Genomic DNA, 9,301 nt, shown 5'->3' on the forward strand with positions numbered 1-9,301 from the left:
ATGTTAACACACTTATGTTCCTTTGAGTCATATATATATATGTATTTTTTTTAAAGAACATAAGGTCTGGAATTTGAATATCCATCATTTATATAACTAAAAATATAAAAATCTGTAGTAGCAATATGTGTGTCCAAGCTATCATTGTTTTTGAAAAATAGTTTTTTATTATTGTGTAGGTCAGTGGCTTAACTCTTACAAATGATGTTTCACTTATACTGGAAATATTGAAGGAAATCAAAAAAATATATAGATAGATAGATAGATAGATACATTTCATAGAGAAAAGTTTTTCAAGCTTCACTTCAGAACTGCCTCCATGTAAATGTATGTGTGTGTAGTGTGTGTATTCAGACACAAATTATATAAATATGTATTTAATACACATAGACTCATGCATATGTGTATATACCAAATGTTTTAAATATTCAGAAAACAAAAAAGAAGTGATCCCTTAAAACTAAATAAGACAAACCCAAGAAAACAAACAAAACCAGCTCATTTTAATGAAGTCCAATGGCTAAAAGAGTTTAATTCTAAAACTGGCCTATGTGAAGTAAATTCATCCTTGTGCTGTTTCTGAAAGGGGAGAATCACAGTGTGACTCCTCACCTGATTACTGAAAAACATTGTCTTGTTTTGGCAGATAAATTACCACATGGGCTCAAGCCCAATGAAGTGCATGAGTGTCATACATTTAACTGTTTCTGCTTTGACCCTGAATATACAGAAGGATGAATGACAAAGGATGAATTTGTTATTAAGCTGTGAGAAAGTTTTATGTACAGTTCCATTTTTCTCCTGCAGTGTTGCTTTATAATTAGACTTAACAATAAAACATTGGTTAATATCTCCGTTGCAGAAAGAGATTACCTCCTGTGGAGGACTCCAGTCACCAAGTATATTTACGATTTTTGGGGGGAAGGGGAACCTGTGAGGCGGCTCAGTGACTGGAGTTGAGGTTGGCACCTGAGAGGCAGAATGTAGAAGCTGAAACTGTGGAGACTGTGTTTGGGGTGGGAGAGCCCTAGTCAGGGAGGCCCGAGAGGAAATGTGGGAGATCAGGAAGGAATGGGGGGGGGGGTCTCCCCGGGGTTGCCCAGACCTTCCTTGCACCCATACCCTAGGTCCGCACCCCCGGTCACCAGCAGCTCAGTCCTGGTGCAGCAGTTGGCTTCAGAGGCCAGGAACACGGCGGCAGCCCCCACCTCAGCTGGTGGCCCCTGCGGCCCAGGGGCTGGGCCGGCGCGGCCCCTCGGACTGTGGCAGCGGGATCCGGTGTGCAGGCTGCCAGCTCTTCCCACAGTGGGGTCCCGATGCTCCCCGGGGAGACGCAGTTGCCACGGACGCCATATGGACTCCGATCCAGGGCCGAGGCTTTGGTCATGGCTGTTACTGCGCCCTTGGGGGCCACGTAGGGAACTGCCTGGGACTGGCCAACCGCCCCGACCAGACTGGAGATGTTGACGACGTTCCCCCGGATCTTCCGCAGGCTCCGCTCCAGCAGCTGCCGGCAGCCCTGGGCGGAGGGCTCCTCGGGCCCCGGCGGCGGCGGCGGCGGCGGCGGACGGTAGCCCGCGCTGTTGACTGTACAATCCAGGGGGCCGGGACGGCGGACGGTCTCACACAGTGAAAGTTTTCACATCTTCCTTCTGAGGCACATCACAGAGGGGAAAGACAGTTCCTGGAAGCTCCTGCCCCAGGGCCCGCCCCTCGGGCTCATCTTTCTCACAGATAACCGCGTCGGCGCCGCTTTCCGCCAAGGCGCGCGCGCTCCCCGCTCCGACGCCGCGCCCGCCCCAGGCACGGCGACCGCCTTCCCGGCGCCGCGGCTCCCCTTGCCGTTCCGCGGCAGGCGTCTCTCCCTCTGTCACTCACTTCTGGCTTCTGTCTACCTCCAAAGTCCACTGAGGTCCTGGGGTCGAACCATAAATAGAGGCTGGATCCTGGAAGCCCGGCCAAGCCTGCGGCCCCTGTCCGGTCTTCTCTGGGGACCCAGGAGTCTACGACTCCAGCTCAACCCCTCAGAGACACCAGTGTCACGATCCCAGACAGAAAGTTATTTATGATTTCATAAAGTCCTTAGTTACCAAAGAATTTGAAGCTAGCCATTTGATTTAAAGATAAAATGCGTTATTAAATCAAGAGGAGTCATAAAATGCAAGTGGAAATATGATTAGTACCAAAATGCTGCAGATAAAGAACACAAAGGTTTCTCTTCAGAGTGAGCTGGGAAACACATGCAAACATGTCAGTAAGCCCCATCTTTACGGTAAAGCTGAGAGGCAATGTTCAGGGGTTTAATTTCTAATAAAAACGCTCTGTATTCACTTCTGCTTTGTCTATAAAATATACGATGTAAGTAAAGAAGCAGGTCTGTAGGAAATATGGGAAATTACACTGTTTTTCAACTTTTTTCTTTCCAGAGGTTCCAACAGAAATACCCCCAATCAGATATAAATCTGTGTGTGTGTGTGTGTGTGCATCAGAACATGATTTAAACTACCAGGACTGTGAACATGAAAATAATAACCTGAAAGAAAATACCTAACTATATTAAATTACTACAGATCATAAAACTGTAAGACAAAATTCGAGTTTCCATAATTGAAGTAATACAAAAACAGAAGATTTTTTTGAGTTGGCAGAATGGGTGATGATTTAAATATTTTACTGGTTTTTGTTAATTTTTTTGTTTTATTCCAACCTGTGTATTTACATTTTCATTCATTTAGCCTTTAAATCTAATACACTATTTACAAGCCAGTTACTATACTAAAATCTGAGTATAAAGTCATGAAAATGTTATATCTTTTACAAGTGTTACATGCAGACTACATTGGCTTTTATTATATAGTATAAGAATGCTAAAATATTTCATCTAATATTATTTTACAGATGCATAATGCTTGATGAGGATCCTTTAATGTAGTATATAATTTGCTGCTGTATTTTTAAGTATTTATTATTTGTATATGGATCCCTATAATAATAAGAGCTTAAAACAAAAATTCACCATTTAAACAATGTTTATATGTAATTATGTGTGGAAGTATTTTTGAGATAAAAATACACAGAGTTAATAAATATTCATAATTATTAATAAAATATTATACAATTCATGCATAGTTATACCTAATCAATGTTTATGCCATGAAAAGGACATATCAGTGATCATTCAAAGAAAGGCTTATCCAAAAATACCCAGACAGAAACATCCAAAGTAATGTTTCATCAAATATCTAGTCACTATGGCCCAGCCAATATGACGTTTAAAAGTAACCACCAGAAAAAATACGAAAGAAAATTCAAATCTAGGAATGAAAGTAAACTATAAATTTACTCCAAATGAAAGTATCAATCTTTACTATAATCCCTTTTATAAAAAATTAGACACAAGTCATTAGATCAGAAAAGATGACTACTAGTATAATAAATCCAGGGGGTATTTCTTTTTTTTTTTTTTAATGGTGAGTTAACAGATACTCTTTTGTTGGATAACTTCCCCCTTCAGTTCCCCACTATGACTGCTTATTTCTCCTTTTCACATCTGTCAGTCATACTGAAACTAGCAATTTGATTCAAGTTAAACAATTTTCCTTTGAATCCAGGAAATAAATGCAAAGTCATTATTCTCTCACCCTATGTTTTCATTTACTCTAAGAATTCAGAAACAATCATTGGGATAAACTATGTTATCTTAAAAAGACTGCTCTGTTCAGTCTTCCCTTAACCACACACAGCTTGTACTACCATTTTATTATTTAACATGCATTACAGAATGGTTTGACTTGACCCTTTCATTTGATGCATGACTTTTCTGAGTACCTGTGTCAACTCTCTGGGTAAAATCATGATAAACTGAAAGTCAGCTGAGCATAAGGAAGCATATCTTTTGAGGTCAAACAAATTTATTAACTCTCTTATAAGAAAATGCAATAAAAACAAAAATAAGGATTTTCCCCTGTAGAAGCCAAAGGTAAATTACCTATGAATTACATGGGTTTGATGTTTTAAATTAAAAGGAAAAAAAACAGAAACAAAAACAAAAAAACACAGCTCCAAACACTGTTTTGTGGAGTTTTTTGTTGCTGTTGTCCTGGTACGTTTATAGTCAAATTACACTCTAGTAAAGGAACTATGATATTAAAAATTAATCATTAGGACCTCCAACTAGCCTGAAAGCTCACTAAGATCCCATGACTGAATACTTTAGGTAACAAAACACACTGAGTTTCTTAGTTAATACAAAAGAATCCTTCGTTCAACAGCTGTTTGACAGATAGGGCATTCACTCATTCGATCCCCACAGAGCTGGCATGCTCCATGGCCACAGAGGAAAATCATATTCTTGAGATGATCCAGAATACAGAGCACATTGTCTGCTCTTTTATGTCCTGTAACTGCTGCTGCAGCTTCTGCACGTCTGCGTTGACGTCGGTTCCTCCTCATCCTTCTGTAACGCGGGGATGATCCCACTTGAGATGTCATCAGTGGCATCGTCTGAACTTTTCCCTCCGCAGCACATGATGAAGGGCACTCTTCACTTAACCACCGCCTGACACTGTACACACTTCTTCCTCAGGCTGGCACAGTTCTCACAAGCACACATGTGTCCGCACGACTGAAAAAGAACAGCTACTTTCTTGTCGGAGAACACACATTCTTCAATCTTTGTCCTGGATTGAACTTGTTCTTGACTCGTGGAGAACATAAAGAACAGGCAGCAATATGTCCACATGGGCCCAAAAGAGTATCTCTCTGCACATCTGAGCACACATACACTCTTCTAAGGTTTCAGAATCATTACTGACCATAGAAGGACTTCGAGAACCCACCTGACCACTGACTTTTTCTTTATGACACTTTGCCAGTGCTTTGCACAGACTTGGATCAGGACAGAGATCCAGTGGAGACTGACCCTTCTTATTTCGAATGCTAAGGTCCGCACCACTGGCAGCCAAGAAACAGGCAATTGATGCTGCACTCGTCTTCTCGGCCCCCCGGGTACCAAGTCCCATTACTAATGTGTTTTTGGACGGCTCCCGGGCAGCATCGACCTTCCCCACATCCTGCATATCCTGAAGCCCACGTAGCTGAGACAAAGTGTGATGCCTCAGGGCTTCATGCAACGAAGTGTCCCCATCTATATCCTGAATATCTAGCTCGGCACCTGCACGGACCAAACGCCTCGCAATCTGGGTGTGCTGTCGCTCAACAGCAAGAGGGAGGGCAGTCTGCTGGCTCACGTTCTGGACATCCAGGTTTGCATTACGCTGATGTACCAACAGTTCAGCCACTTCTACGTGATTATCATGGGCAGCCAGATGCAGGGCAGTATAACCATCATCTTTCTTCTCATCCACAATCCATGGTCTCGGTAATTTATATAGTAAAACACACATAGCACTGGGATTTCCTCGTGGTGCAGCGTGGTGCAAAGCATTAAATCCGCCACTGTTTGTAATAATAACATCTGCTCCAGCTTTCAGAAGAGCTGCAGGATATCATCACTTTTTGTACTGATTGCATCATGAAGAGGGGTATCAGCTTCGGAATCCTGAAGACTGGGATGACAGCCAAAGTCCAGCAGAGTCTTCACCACCTGCAGGTGACCTTTACTGACAGCAATATGAAGTGGTGTCTGTCCGTGCTTGTTCTGAGCATTCAGATCAATGCTGCCTCGGGGCCGTACTTCTGTGACAGCGCCTTAGTCTCCAAAAGCTACATGGTGAACGGCTCTATCTCCACCTTTATCTTATGCTTCTACATCCACATTTTGCTTCAAAAGTAACTTTGAAATATCAACATGTCCATTCTGACTAGCAGCTTGTATAGCTGTGTGACCAGCACGCTGTCCACTTACATCCACATCTGGTCTTTTTAGCAAATCTTCCACTTCAGCAACATCTCCACCGGCAGCAGCCTTAACTAATTCTTCACTGAGGTCACCAGATTCTTGGGTTTCAAATAATTTCTTCAAGAGTTCGTAGGGTGTTTCGCCAGACGCGTTGGTACTGGCTGCTCCTGCACGTGCCATCTTGGAAACTGCAGCTGGATTATATGTCCAAGTTGTTCCACCAACTTCCACCTTTAAATCGCTATCTGAATAAATCTGTTGTACTTGGCCAGCTTCACCTCAAGTTGGGAGCATAGCTTCAGCCCATTCTCTGTGTCCTCTTTGTAGAAGTTTAATTCCCTCCAGGTCATAACAAACTTGTACCAGGTCACCCACTTGAAACTGCAAGGTGCCTCCTTCTGCACCCTGAGCCGCATCCCCGCTTTGGACAATGTTCCCTTCAGTGAGAACAGCGGGCTTGAAGGTCCACCTGTCGCCACTTGGATACTGCACGACAATGTCATGGTCTTCATCACTGCCACAGACAGCTGCATTTGTAGTTAAAGTCTCAAACGTGCCTCAGTCCACCCTCCATAACCGTGCCGCAAAGACTGTACAATTTTTAGGCCGAGATCTCTATTGACCAGGTCACCAAACTGCAGTCCACCAGAATTCCTGTGCCACGCTGCTCACCTAGCACAAGGCCGTGATCTCTGCAGAAAGAACCTCCTCTGGCATCCAGGACACACTTCAGATCAGACACGCCCTCAAAGCCAACTCTGTAAAGGTTCTTAGCACCATCATCCCAGAGAACGCAGGCTGTGCTATGCAGGTTGATGCACTCCAGTTGTGGGTTTCTGTTACCTTTCCCCTCCGTCCCTTCCCTCCATCCTGATCTTCCAACTGCCAGTCCACTGCTCGCACCACTCTGGCACCTGCAAAGATCCCTCTGCCTGTAATCTTCCTAGATTTTCTATGAGATTCCAAATACCCGCTCTCGGACTCAGGTATTTCTGATAATAAAAAATAGAACTAAGAGAAAAATCATCATCATTCAAAATACAGTAAGATAATATTATAGCATATGAATTAACAAATAACAGAAATATAAAAAGGTCAAGTATCTTCTATTATATAAAGTGTAATTGTTTAAATATCACTAACAAATGAAGAGTTCTCATATTCTTAAAAAAAAACCCACAAAATTCTATGCATATGCTGTTAAAAATAAGTCTCTAACATAGCACAATTCAGCCAAAACCAAAGAAAGATGCCCCAAAACATTAAATGAATAAAACAGAACAGTGATCACAGTATCAGAGAACTTGAATGTGCTATTTTTGAGCAGGCCAACATACCCCAATGGGGTGCCTCAGGCCAAGGAGAGACAGAGGAACTGGGGGCCTTTCTGCAGTTCAGTGGGGAGAGAAGGGCCCGTGGGTCTCTTCTGAGGCTCCTACATCATTGAGAACCAGGAAGTTAGTCACAGTTTTTTTTTTTTTAAATTTCAGGACAGGATGACCCTTCTCAGCGGTAGGGGTGGACAAAATAGCAGGAGTGTCCCAGAAGAACACATTACAGATCAGGGACTGGGAGAGGACGAGTCGGTGAGAGAGTGTCACCTGGCCTCTCAGGGAGCCTAGACAGATGAAATCACGTGTTATATGGTCACCAACTCAAGTCCCAAGACAGGCAAAGCACGTGGTGATCGGGTGGAGAAGAGACGCTAGCCCAGGTGTAAAAGCAGTCACAGGAAACTGCCAATTTAGAGACCAGGGAGACTGCAGATGACCAAGAGAGCTGATGCAGCACACACATTTACCTTGAGCTACAGTCTGAATTGTGTCCCTCCCCAAATCCATATGTTGAAGCTCTAACCCCCATGTGACAGTATTTGGAAACAGGGCTTTCAGAAAGTAATAAAGGTTAAAATAGATCATAAAGGTGGAGCCCTCTTGCAATAGGATTGGTGGTCTTATAAGAACAGGAAGACAGGAAGCTCTCTCTGTCTCTCTCTCGCTCTCCCTCCTTCCCACACGGAAGCCCCCTGGGGACACAGCAGGAGCACAAGCGCCTGCAAGCTTGGAAGAGGGCTCTCACCCGAACCAAGTCACCTCTGGCTCCTCGATCTCAGATGTCCAGCTTCCAGAGCCATGAAGGTCAAAATTCCTTTTGTTCAAGGCAGTCAGCCTGCAGTATTTTGTGCCGACAGCCTGAGTAGTTTAAGACACCTTGGAATATTTTGACTTTTTATAGGGACATTTACAACTGTTAAATATGAATATTTTAAAACATGTCTGATTTATCTGTTTTGCTTTTATCCAATCCCTTATAGACATAAATCACTTACATGTAATAAACTACATTTATTAGTAGGAGAAGCAGTGGATAAAGGCTTTAGAGTTAAGGGAGTACTGGAGCTAAATTCAAAATGTAAATGAAAGTCAGCATCATAGACCAGAAGAAGAAAGGTGTGGGAAATTAAAAAAAAAAGCATTGTGTGCCCCGCGCACTGCCATTTTTCCCTGGATGGATAGAAGATGCACAGAGAGGAGTGGTGGAAGGGGGGCCGAGAGAGGCAGGCACCGGCCATCTTCACACATAACGACTTCCCATGCTCTTTTGAGAGAGTGAATTTGAATTCTCAGTCAAAAGAACCAGAGAGTGATATTCAACAGCAGAGTGAAAAAGCCAGATTTGCATTTTAGAAAGATTCTTTCGGCAACGCTATGGAGTTGGATTGGAAGTCTGCTAGACTCTGGATGGGAAAATCTGTTTGGAGGCTATTTCAATGATCAAAATGAAACCTGGTACAGAAAAACCTGTTCATAAGAACCAATTGCATTGTTGGGGAGGGTGAATACAGGAATGACTTGAGAGTTTGTAAGAGCACATTTGATAAATGACTGACAGTGCCTGAGAGGAGGTCATTCAAGAAGGACCCAAGTTGAATTGTTGGGGCCAGTATGACCCTTGGCTAACGGTTAAAGGTGAAGTTAACTTTCGATTAGGTGGATTTAAGTATTTCCTCTAATTCTTCTAATAAATTCTTCAGAAAAAATCAAACTTTCCCGCTCACTGGAAGCCCACATTAAGCTTCTCACTGCAGGTGGTGTTAACACAAGTGTACGCATCCTGTACAATCCTAGCTAGGTGAGTGACTGAATCCCTTGCAGGTAGATGTGTTAACCTCTTCCTGCAGAAGCTGCTCAGAATTTCATGCCTTTACTCAAATGAGAGAAATACTTTTGGAGGTGAAGGTAGAAAAAACTAACATATCTTTTTCCTTTTCTATTCTTTAAAAAATATTTTTCTCTCTTCCTGCTCTAATACTTTGGCTTTTTCTATGTTTACCTTGCTTTAAAAGACTCACTGAAAAGTCCTGCTGGGGCCATGGTGGCAGAAGAGAAGTTTGCAGTTCTCTAAGCTAGGTTCAGATACATATAGTCTCACTCTTTTTCA

At 42.9% G+C, this 9,301-nt stretch overlaps 2 pseudogenes; both read right to left on the bottom strand.

Annotated features, from left to right (window-relative positions):
- Positions 1-215: 215 nt before the first annotated feature.
- On the bottom strand, positions 216-2,731 carry LOC116664030 (annotated as a pseudogene).
- A 387-nt stretch (positions 2,732-3,118) lies between these two features.
- On the bottom strand, positions 3,119-9,234 carry LOC102518340 (annotated as a pseudogene).
- Positions 9,235-9,301: the final 67 nt, after the last annotated feature.

Source organism: Camelus ferus, chromosome 6 (assembly GCF_009834535.1).
Source record: "Camelus ferus isolate YT-003-E chromosome 6, BCGSAC_Cfer_1.0, whole genome shotgun sequence".
Classification (NCBI taxonomy): Eukaryota; Metazoa; Chordata; class Mammalia; order Artiodactyla; family Camelidae; genus Camelus; species Camelus ferus.